Genomic DNA, 10,000 nt, shown 5'->3' with positions numbered 1-10,000 from the left:
ACCCTAGCCCCAGCCTTAAGGCAGTCTCATGAAACATTGTACCTTTTCACTAAAATATTCACCAAAAATACAAATTTCACCGGAATCCAATGGGAACTGCTGTGTCTTGTTCAGCCAGTATAGGACCACATTTGGGAGCGATTTCGAGTCAATCGGTCCAAAGACCTGGAAGCTATTGAAAAAATGGGCTGAGGTTTTCATGAAAAATGGCCACTTTTTTCTTTAAAATATTCACCAAAAATACAAATTTCAACGGAATCCAATGGGAACTGCTGTGTCTTGTTCAGCCAGTATAGGACCACATTTGGGAGCGATTTCGAGTCAATCGGTCCAAAGACCTGGAAGCTATTGAAAAAATGGGCTGAGGTTTTCATGAAAAATGGCCACTTTTTTCTTTAAAATATTCACCAAAAATACAAATTTCAACGGAATCCAATGGGAACTGCTCTCCCTCGTTCAGCCAGTAGAGGACCACATTCGTGCCGAATTTCGAGTCATTCGGTCAAAAGACGACCGTAACCCTAACCCTAACCCTAACCCTAGCCCTAACCCTAACCCTAACCCTAACCCTAACCCTAGCCCCAGCCTTAAGGCAGTCTCATGAAACATTGTACCTTTTCACTAAAATATTCACCAAAAATACAAATTTCACCGGAATCCAATGGGAACTGCTGTGTCTCGTTCAGCCAGTATAGGACCACATTTGGGAGCGATTTCGAGTCAATCGGTCCAAAGACCTGGAAGCTATTGAAAAAATGGGCTGAGGTTTTCATGAAAAATGGCCACTTTTTTCTTTAAAATATTCACCAAAAATACAAATTTCAACGGAATCCAATGGGAACTGCTCTCCCTCGTTCAGCCAGTAGAGGACCACATTCGTGCCGAATTTCGAGTCATTCGGTCAAAAGACGACCGTAACCCTAACCCTAACCCTAGCCCTAACCCTAACCCTAACCCTAACCCTAACCCTAGCCCTAACCCTAACCCTAACCCTAACCCTAGCCCCAGCCTTAAGGCAGTCTCATGAAACATTGTACCTTTTCACTAAAATATTCACCAAAAATACAAATTTCACCGGAATCCAATGGGAACTGCTGTGTCTTGTTCAGCCAGTATAGGACCACATTTGGGAGCGATTTCGAGTCAATCGGTCCAAAGACCTGGAAGCTATTGAAAAAATGGGCTGAGGTTTTCATGAAAAATGGCCACTTTTTTCTTTAAAATATTCACCAAAAATACAAATTTCAACGGAATCCAATGGGAACTGCTCTCCCTCGTTCAGCCAGTAGAGGACCACATTCGTGCCGAATTTCGAGTCATTCGGTCAAAAGACGACCGTAACCCTAACCCTAACCCTAGCCCTAACCCTAACCCTAACCCTAACCCTAACCCTAACCCTAGCCCCAGCCTTAAGGCAGTCTCATGAAACATTGTACCTTTTCACTAAAATATTCACCAAAAATACAAATTTCACCGGAATCCAATGGGAACTGCTGTGTCTTGTTCAGCCAGTATAGGACCACATTTGGGAGCGATTTCGAGTCAATCGGTCCAAAGACCTGGAAGCTATTGAAAAAATGGGCTGAGGTTTTCATGAAAAATGGCCACTTTTTTCTTTAAAATATTCACCAAAAATACAAATTTCAACGGAATCCAATGGGAACTGCTCTCCCTCGTTCAGCCAGTAGAGGACCACATTCGTGCCGAATTTCGAGTCATTCGGTCAAAAGACGACCGTAACCCTAACCCTAACCCTAACCCTAGCCCTAACCCTAACCCTAACCCTAACCCTAGCCCCAGCCTTAAGGCAGTCTCATGAAACATTGTACCTTTTCACTAAAATATTCACCAAAAATACAAATTTCACCGGAATCCAATGGGAACTGCTGTGTCTTGTTCAGCCAGTATAGGACCACATTTGGGAGCGATTTCGAGTCAATCGGTCCAAAGACCTGGAAGCTATTGAAAAAATGGGCTGAGGTTTTCATGAAAAATGGCCACTTTTTTCTTTAAAATATTCACCAAAAATACAAATTTCACCGGAATCCAATGGGAACTGCTGTGTCTCGTTCAGCCAGTATAGGACCACATTTGGGAGCGATTTCGAGTCAATCGGTCCAAAGACCTGGAAGCTATTGAAAAAATGGGCTGAGGTTTTCATGAAAAATGGCCACTTTTTTCTTTAAAATATTCACCAAAAATACAAATTTCAACGGAATCCATTGGGAACTGCTCTCCCTCGTTCAGCCAGTAGAGGACCACATTCATGCCGAATTTCGAGTCATTCGGTCAAAAGACGACCGTAACCCTAACCCTAACCCTAGCCCTAACCCTAACCCTAACCCTAACCCTAGCCCTAACCCTAACCCTAACCCTAACCCTAACCCTAGCCCCAGCCTTAAGGCAGTCTCATGAAACATTGTACCTTTTCACTAAAATATTCACCAAAAATACAAATTTCACCGGAATCCAATGGGAACTGCTGTGTCTTGTTCAGCCAGTATAGGACCACATTTGGGAGCGATTTCGAGTCAATCGGTCCAAAGACCTGGAAGCTATTGAAAAAATGGGCTGAGGTTTTCATGAAAAATGGCCACTTTTTTCTTTAAAATATTCACCAAAAATACAAATTTCAACGGAATCCAATGGGAACTGCTCTCCCTCGTTCAGCCAGTAGAGGACCACATTCGTGCCGAATTTCGAGTCATTCGGTCAAAAGACGACCGTAACCCTAACCCTAACCCTAGCCCTAACCCTAACCCTAACCCTAACCCTAACCCTAGCCCCAGCCTTAAGGCAGTCTCATGAAACATTGTACCTTTTCACTAAAATATTCACCAAAAATACAAATTTCACCGGAATCCAATGGGAACTGCTGTGTCTTGTTCAGCCAGTATAGGACCACATTTGGGAGCGATTTCGAGTCAATCGGTCAAAAGACCTGGAAGCTATTGAAAAAATGGGCTGAGGTTTTCATGAAAAATGGCCACTTTTTTCTTTAAAATATTCACCAAAAATACAAATTTCAACGGAATCAAATGGGAACTGCTGTGTCTTGTTCAGCCAGTATAGGACCACATTTGGGAGCGATTTTGAGTCAATCGGTCCAAAGACCTGGAAGCTATTGAAAAAATGGGCTGAGGTTTTCATGAAAAATGGCCACTTTTTTCTTTAAAATATTCACCAAAAATACAAATTTCAACGGAATCCAATGGGAACTGCTCTCCCTCGTTCAGCCAGTAGAGGACCACATTCGTGCCGAATTTCGAGTCATTCGGTCAAAAGACGACCGTAACCCTAACCCTAACCCTAACCCTAGCCCTAACCCTAACCCTAACACTAACCCTAACCCTAGCCCTAACCCTAACCCTAACCCTAACCCTAGCCCCAGCCTTAAGGCAGTCTCATGAAACATTGTACCTTTTCACTAAAATATTCACCAAAAATACAAATTTCACCGGAATCCAATGGGAACTGCTGTGTCTCGTTCAGCCAGTATAGGACCACATTTGGGAGCGATTTCGAGTCAATCGGTCCAAAGACCTGGAAGCTATTGAAAAAATGGGCTGAGGTTTTCATGAAAAATGGCCACTTTTTTCTTTAAAATATTCACCAAAAATACAAATTTCAACGGAATCCAATGGGAACTGCTCTCCCTCGTTCAGCCAGTAGAGGACCACATTCGTGCCGAATTTCGAGTCATTCGGTCAAAAGACGACCGTAACCCTAACCCTAACCCTAGCCCTAACCCTAACCCTAACCCTAACCCTAACCCTAACCCTAACCCTAACCCTAGCCCCAGCCTTAAGGCAGTCTCATGAAACATTGTACCTTTTCACTAAAATATTCACCAAAAATACAAATTTCACCGGAATCCAATGGGAACTGCTGTGTCTCGTTCAGCCAGTATAGGACCACATTTGGGAGCGAATTCGAGTCAATCGGTCCAAAGACCTGGAAGCTATTGAAAAAATGGGCTGAGGTTTTCATGAAAAATGGCCACTTTTTTCTTTAAAATATTCACCAAAAATACAAATTTCAACGGAATCCAATGGGAACTGCTGTGTCTTGTTCAGCCAGTATAGGACCACATTTGGGAGCGATTTTGAGTCAATCGGTCCAAAGACCTGGAAGCTATTGAAAAAATGGGCTGAGGTTTTCATGAAAAATGGCCACTTTTTTCTTTAAAATATTCACCAAAAATACAAATTTCAACGGAATCCAATGGGAACTGCTCTCCCTCGTTCAGCCAGTAGAGGACCACATTCGTGCCGAATTTCGAGTCATTCGGTCAAAAGACGACCGTAACCCTAACCCTAACCCTAACCCTAGCCCTAACCCTAACCCTAACACTAACCCTAACCCTAGCCCTAACCCTAACCCTAACCCTAACCCTAGCCCCAGCCTTAAGGCAGTCTCATGAAACATTGTACCTTTTCACTAAAATATTCACCAAAAATACAAATTTCACCGGAATCCAATGGGAACTGCTGTGTCTCGTTCAGCCAGTATAGGACCACATTTGGGAGCGATTTCGAGTCAATCGGTCCAAAGACCTGGAAGCTATTGAAAAAATGGGCTGAGGTTTTCATGAAAAATGGCCACTTTTTTCTTTAAAATATTCACCAAAAATACAAATTTCAACGGAATCCAATGGGAACTGCTCTCCCTCGTTCAGCCAGTAGAGGACCACATTCGTGCCGAATTTCGAGTCATTCGGTCAAAAGACGACCGTAACCCTAACCCTAACCCTAGCCCTAACCCTAACCCTAACCCTAACCCTAACCCTAACCCTAACCCTAACCCTAGCCCCAGCCTTAAGGCAGTCTCATGAAACATTGTACCTTTTCACTAAAATATTCACCAAAAATACAAATTTCACCGGAATCCAATGGGAACTGCTGTGTCTCGTTCAGCCAGTATAGGACCACATTTGGGAGCGAATTCGAGTCAATCGGTCCAAAGACCTGGAAGCTATTGAAAAAATGGGCTGAGGTTTTCATGAAAAATGGCCACTTTTTTCTTTAAAATATTCACCAAAAATACAAATTTCAACGGAATCCAATGGGAACTGCTGTGTCTTGTTCAGCCAGTATAGGACCACCTTTGGGAGCGATTTCGAGTCAATCGGTCCAAAGACCTGGAAGCTATTGAAAAAATGGGCTGAGGTTTTCATGAAAAATGGCCACTTTTTTCTTTAAAATATTCACCAAAAATACAAATTTCAACGGAATCCAATGGGAACTGCTCTCCCTCGTTCAGCCAGTAGAGGACCACATTCGTGCCGAATTTCGAGTCATTCGGTCAAAAGACGACCGTAACCCTAACCCTAACCCTAGCCCTAACCCTAACCCTAACCCTAACCCTAACCCTAGCCCCAGCCTGAAGGCAGTCTCATGAAACATTGTACCTTTTCACTAAAATATTCACCAAAAATACAAATTTCACCGGAATCCAATGGGAACTGCTGTGTCTTCTTCAGCCAGTATAGGACCACATTTGGGAGCGATTTCGAGTCAATCGGTCCAAAGACCTGGAAGCTATTGAAAAAATGGGCTGAGGTTTTCATGAAAAATGGCCACTTTTTTCTTTAAAATATACACCAAAAATACAAATTTCAACGGAATCCAATGGGAACTGCTCTCCCTCGTTCAGCCAGTAGAGGACCACATTCGTGCCGAATTTCGAGTCATTCGGTCAAAAGACGACCGTAACCCTAACCCTAACCCTAACCCTAGCCCTAACCCTAACCCTAACCCTAGCCCCAGCCTTAAGGCAGTCTCATGAAACATTGTACCTTTTCACTAAAATATTCACCAAAAATACAAATTTCACCGGAATCCAATGGGAACTGCTGTGTCTCGTTCAGCCAGTATAGGACCACATTTGGGAGCGATTTCGAGTCAATCGGTCCAAAGACCTGGAAGCTATTGAAAAAATGGGCTGAGGTTTTCATGAAAAATGGCCACTTTTTTCTTTAAAATATTCACCAAAAATACAAATTTCAACGGAATCCAATGGGAACTGCTGTGTCTTGTTCAGCCAGTATAGGACCACATTTGGGAGCGATTTCGAGTCAATCAGTCCAAAGACCTGGAAGCTATTGAAAAAATGGGCTGAGGTTTTCATGAAAAATGGCCACTTTTTTCTTTAAAATATTCACCAAAAATACAAATTTCAATGGAATCCAATGGGAACTGCTCTCCCTCGTTCAGCCAGTAGAGGACCACATTCGTGCCGAATTTCGAGTCATTCGGTCAAAAGACGACCGTAACCCTAACCCTAACCCTAGCCCTAACCCTAACCCTAACCCTAACCCTAACCCTAGCCCCAGCCTTAAGGCAGTCTCATGAAACATTGTACCTTTTCACTAAAATATTCACCAAAAATACAAATTTCACCGGAATCCAATGGGAACTGCTGTGTCTTGTTCAGCCAGTATAGGACCACATTTGGGAGCGATTTCGAGTCAATCGGTCCAAAGACCTGGAAGCTATTGAAAAAATGGGCTGAGGTTTTCATGAAAAATGGCCACTTTTTTCTTTAAAATATTCACCAAAAATACAAATTTCAACGGAATCCAATGGGAACTGCTCTCCCTCGTTCAGCCAGTAGAGGACCACATTCGTGCCGAATTTCGAGTCATTCGGTCAAAAGACGACCGTAACCCTAACCCTAACCCTAACCCTAGCCCTAACCCTAACCCTAACACTAACCCTAACCCTAGCCCTAACCCTAACCCTAACCCTAACCCTAACCCTAGCCCCAGCCTTAAGGCAGTCTCATGAAACATTGTACCTTTTCACTAAAATATTCACCAAAAATACAAATTTCACCGGAATCCAATGGGAACTGCTGTGTCTCGTTCAGCCAGTATAGGACCACATTTGGGAGCGATTTCGAGTCAATCGGTCCAAAGACCTGGAAGCTATTGAAAAAATGGGCTGAGGTTTTCATGAAAAATGGCCACTTTTTTCTTTAAAATATTCACCAAAAATACAAATTTCAACGGAATCCAATGGGAACTGCTCTCCCTCGTTCAGCCAGTAGAGGACCACATTCGTGCCGAATTTCGAGTCATTCGGTCAAAAGACGACCGTAACCCTAACCCTAACCCTAGCCCTAACCCTAACCCTAACCCTAACCCTAACCCTAACCCTAGCCCCAGCCTTAAGGCAGTCTCATGAAACATTGTACCTTTTCACTAAAATATTCACCAAAAATACAAATTTCACCGGAATCCAATGGGAACTGCTGTGTCTCGTTCAGCCAGTATAGGACCACATTTGGGAGCGATTTCGAGTCAATCGGTCCAAAGACCTGGAAGCTATTGAAAAAATGGGCTGAGGTTTTCATGAAAAATGGCCACTTTTTTCTTTAAAATATTCACCAAAAATACAAATTTCAACGGAATCCAATGGGAACTGCTGTGTCTTGTTCAGCCAGTATAGGACCACCTTTGGGAGCGATTTCGAGTCAATCGGTCCAAAGACCTGGAAGCTATTGAAAAAATGGGCTGAGGTTTTCATGAAAAATGGCCACTTTTTTCTTTAAAATATTCACCAAAAATACAAATTTCAACGGAATCCAATGGGAACTGCTCTCCCTCGTTCAGCCAGTAGAGGACCACATTCGTGCCGAATTTCGAGTCATTCGGTCAAAAGACGACCGTAACCCTAACCCTAACCCTAGCCCTAACCCTAACCCTAACCCTAACCCTAACCCTAACCCTAACCCTAGCCCCAGCCTTAAGGCAGTGTCATGAAACATTGTACCTTTTCACTAAAATATTCACCAAAAATACAAATTTCACCGGAATCCAATGGGAACTGCTGTGTCTCGTTCAGCCAGTATAGGACCACATTTGGGAGCGAATTCGAGTCAATCGGTCCAAAGACCTGGAAGCTATTGAAAAAATGGGCTGAGGTTTTCATGAAAAATGGCCACTTTTTTCTTTAAAATATTCACCAAAAATACAAATTTCAACGGAATCCAATGGGAACTGCTGTGTCTTGTTCAGCCAGTATAGGACCACCTTTGGGAGCGATTTCGAGTCAATCGGTCCAAAGACCTGGAAGCTATTGAAAAAATGGGCTGAGGTTTTCATGAAAAATGGCCACTTTTTTCTTTAAAATATTCACCAAAAATACAAATTTCAACGGAATCCAATGGGAACTGCTCTCCCTCGTTCAGCCAGTAGAGGACCACATTCGTGCCGAATTTCGAGTCATTCGGTCAAAAGACGACCGTAACCCTAACCCTAACCCTAGCCCTAACCCTAACCCTAACCCTAACCCTAACCCTAGCCCCAGCCTGAAGGCAGTCTCATGAAACATTGTACCTTTTCACTAAAATATTCACCAAAAATACAAATTTCACCGGAATCCAATGGGAACTGCTGTGTCTTCTTCAGCCAGTATAGGACCACATTTGGGAGCGATTTCGAGTCAATCGGTCCAAAGACCTGGAAGCTATTGAAAAAATGGGCTGAGGTTTTCATGAAAAATGGCCACTTTTTTCTTTAAAATATACACCAAAAATACAAATTTCAACGGAATCCAATGGGAACTGCTCTCCCTCGTTCAGCCAGTAGAGGACCACATTCGTGCCGAATTTCGAGTCATTCGGTCAAAAGACGACCGTAACCCTAACCCTAACCCTAACCCTAGCCCTAACCCTAACCCTAACCCTAGCCCCAGCCTTAAGGCAGTCTCATGAAACATTGTACCTTTTCACTAAAATATTCACCAAAAATACAAATTTCACCGGAATCCAATGGGAACTGCTGTGTCTCGTTCAGCCAGTATAGGACCACATTTGGGAGCGATTTCGAGTCAATCGGTCCAAAGACCTGGAAGCTATTGAAAAAATGGGCTGAGGTTTTCATGAAAAATGGCCACTTTTTTCTTTAAAATATTCACCAAAAATACAAATTTCAACGGAATCCAATGGGAACTGCTGTGTCTTGTTCAGCCAGTATAGGACCACATTTGGGAGCGATTTCGAGTCAATCAGTCCAAAGACCTGGAAGCTATTGAAAAAATGGGCTGAGGTTTTCATGAAAAATGGCCACTTTTTTCTTTAAAATATTCACCAAAAATACAAATTTCAATGGAATCCAATGGGAACTGCTCTCCCTCGTTCAGCCAGTAGAGGACCACATTCGTGCCGAATTTCGAGTCATTCGGTCAAAAGACGACCGTAACCCTAACCCTAACCCTAGCCCTAACCCTAACCCTAACCCTAACCCTAACCCTAGCCCCAGCCTTAAGGCAGTCTCATGAAACATTGTACCTTTTCACTAAAATATTCACCAAAAATACAAATTTCACCGGAATCCAATGGGAACTGCTGTGTCTTGTTCAGCCAGTATAGGACCACATTTGGGAGCGATTTCGAGTCAATCGGTCCAAAGACCTGGAAGCTATTGAAAAAATGGGCTGAGGTTTTCATGAAAAATGGCCACTTTTTTCTTTAAAATATTCACCAAAAATACAAATTTCAACGGAATCCAATGGGAACTGCTCTCCCTCGTTCAGCCAGTAGAGGACCACATTCGTGCCGAATTTCGAGTCATTCGGTCAAAAGACGACCGTAACCCTAACCCTAACCCTAACCCTAGCCCTAACCCTAACCCTAACCCTAACCCTAACCCTAGCCCTAACCCTAACCCTAACCCTAACCCTAACCCTAGCCCCAGCCTTAAGGCAGTCTCATGAAACATTGTACCTTTTCACTAAAATATTCACCAAAAATACAAATTTCACCGGAATCCAATGGGAACTGCTGTGTCTCGTTCAGCCAGTATAGGACCACATTTGGGAGCGATTTCGAGTCAATCGGTCCAAAGACCTGGAAGCTATTGAAAAAATGGGCTGAGGTTTTCATGAAAAATGGCCACTTTTTTCTTTAAAATATTCACCAAAAATACAAATTTCAACGGAATCCAATGGGAACTGCTCTCCCTCGTTCAGCCAGTAGAGGACCACATTCGTGCCGA

Source organism: Pagrus major, chromosome 5, assembly GCF_040436345.1.
Source record: "Pagrus major chromosome 5, Pma_NU_1.0".
NCBI lineage: Eukaryota > Metazoa > Chordata > Actinopteri > Spariformes > Sparidae > Pagrus > Pagrus major.
This window is presented reverse-complemented; position numbering follows the sequence as displayed.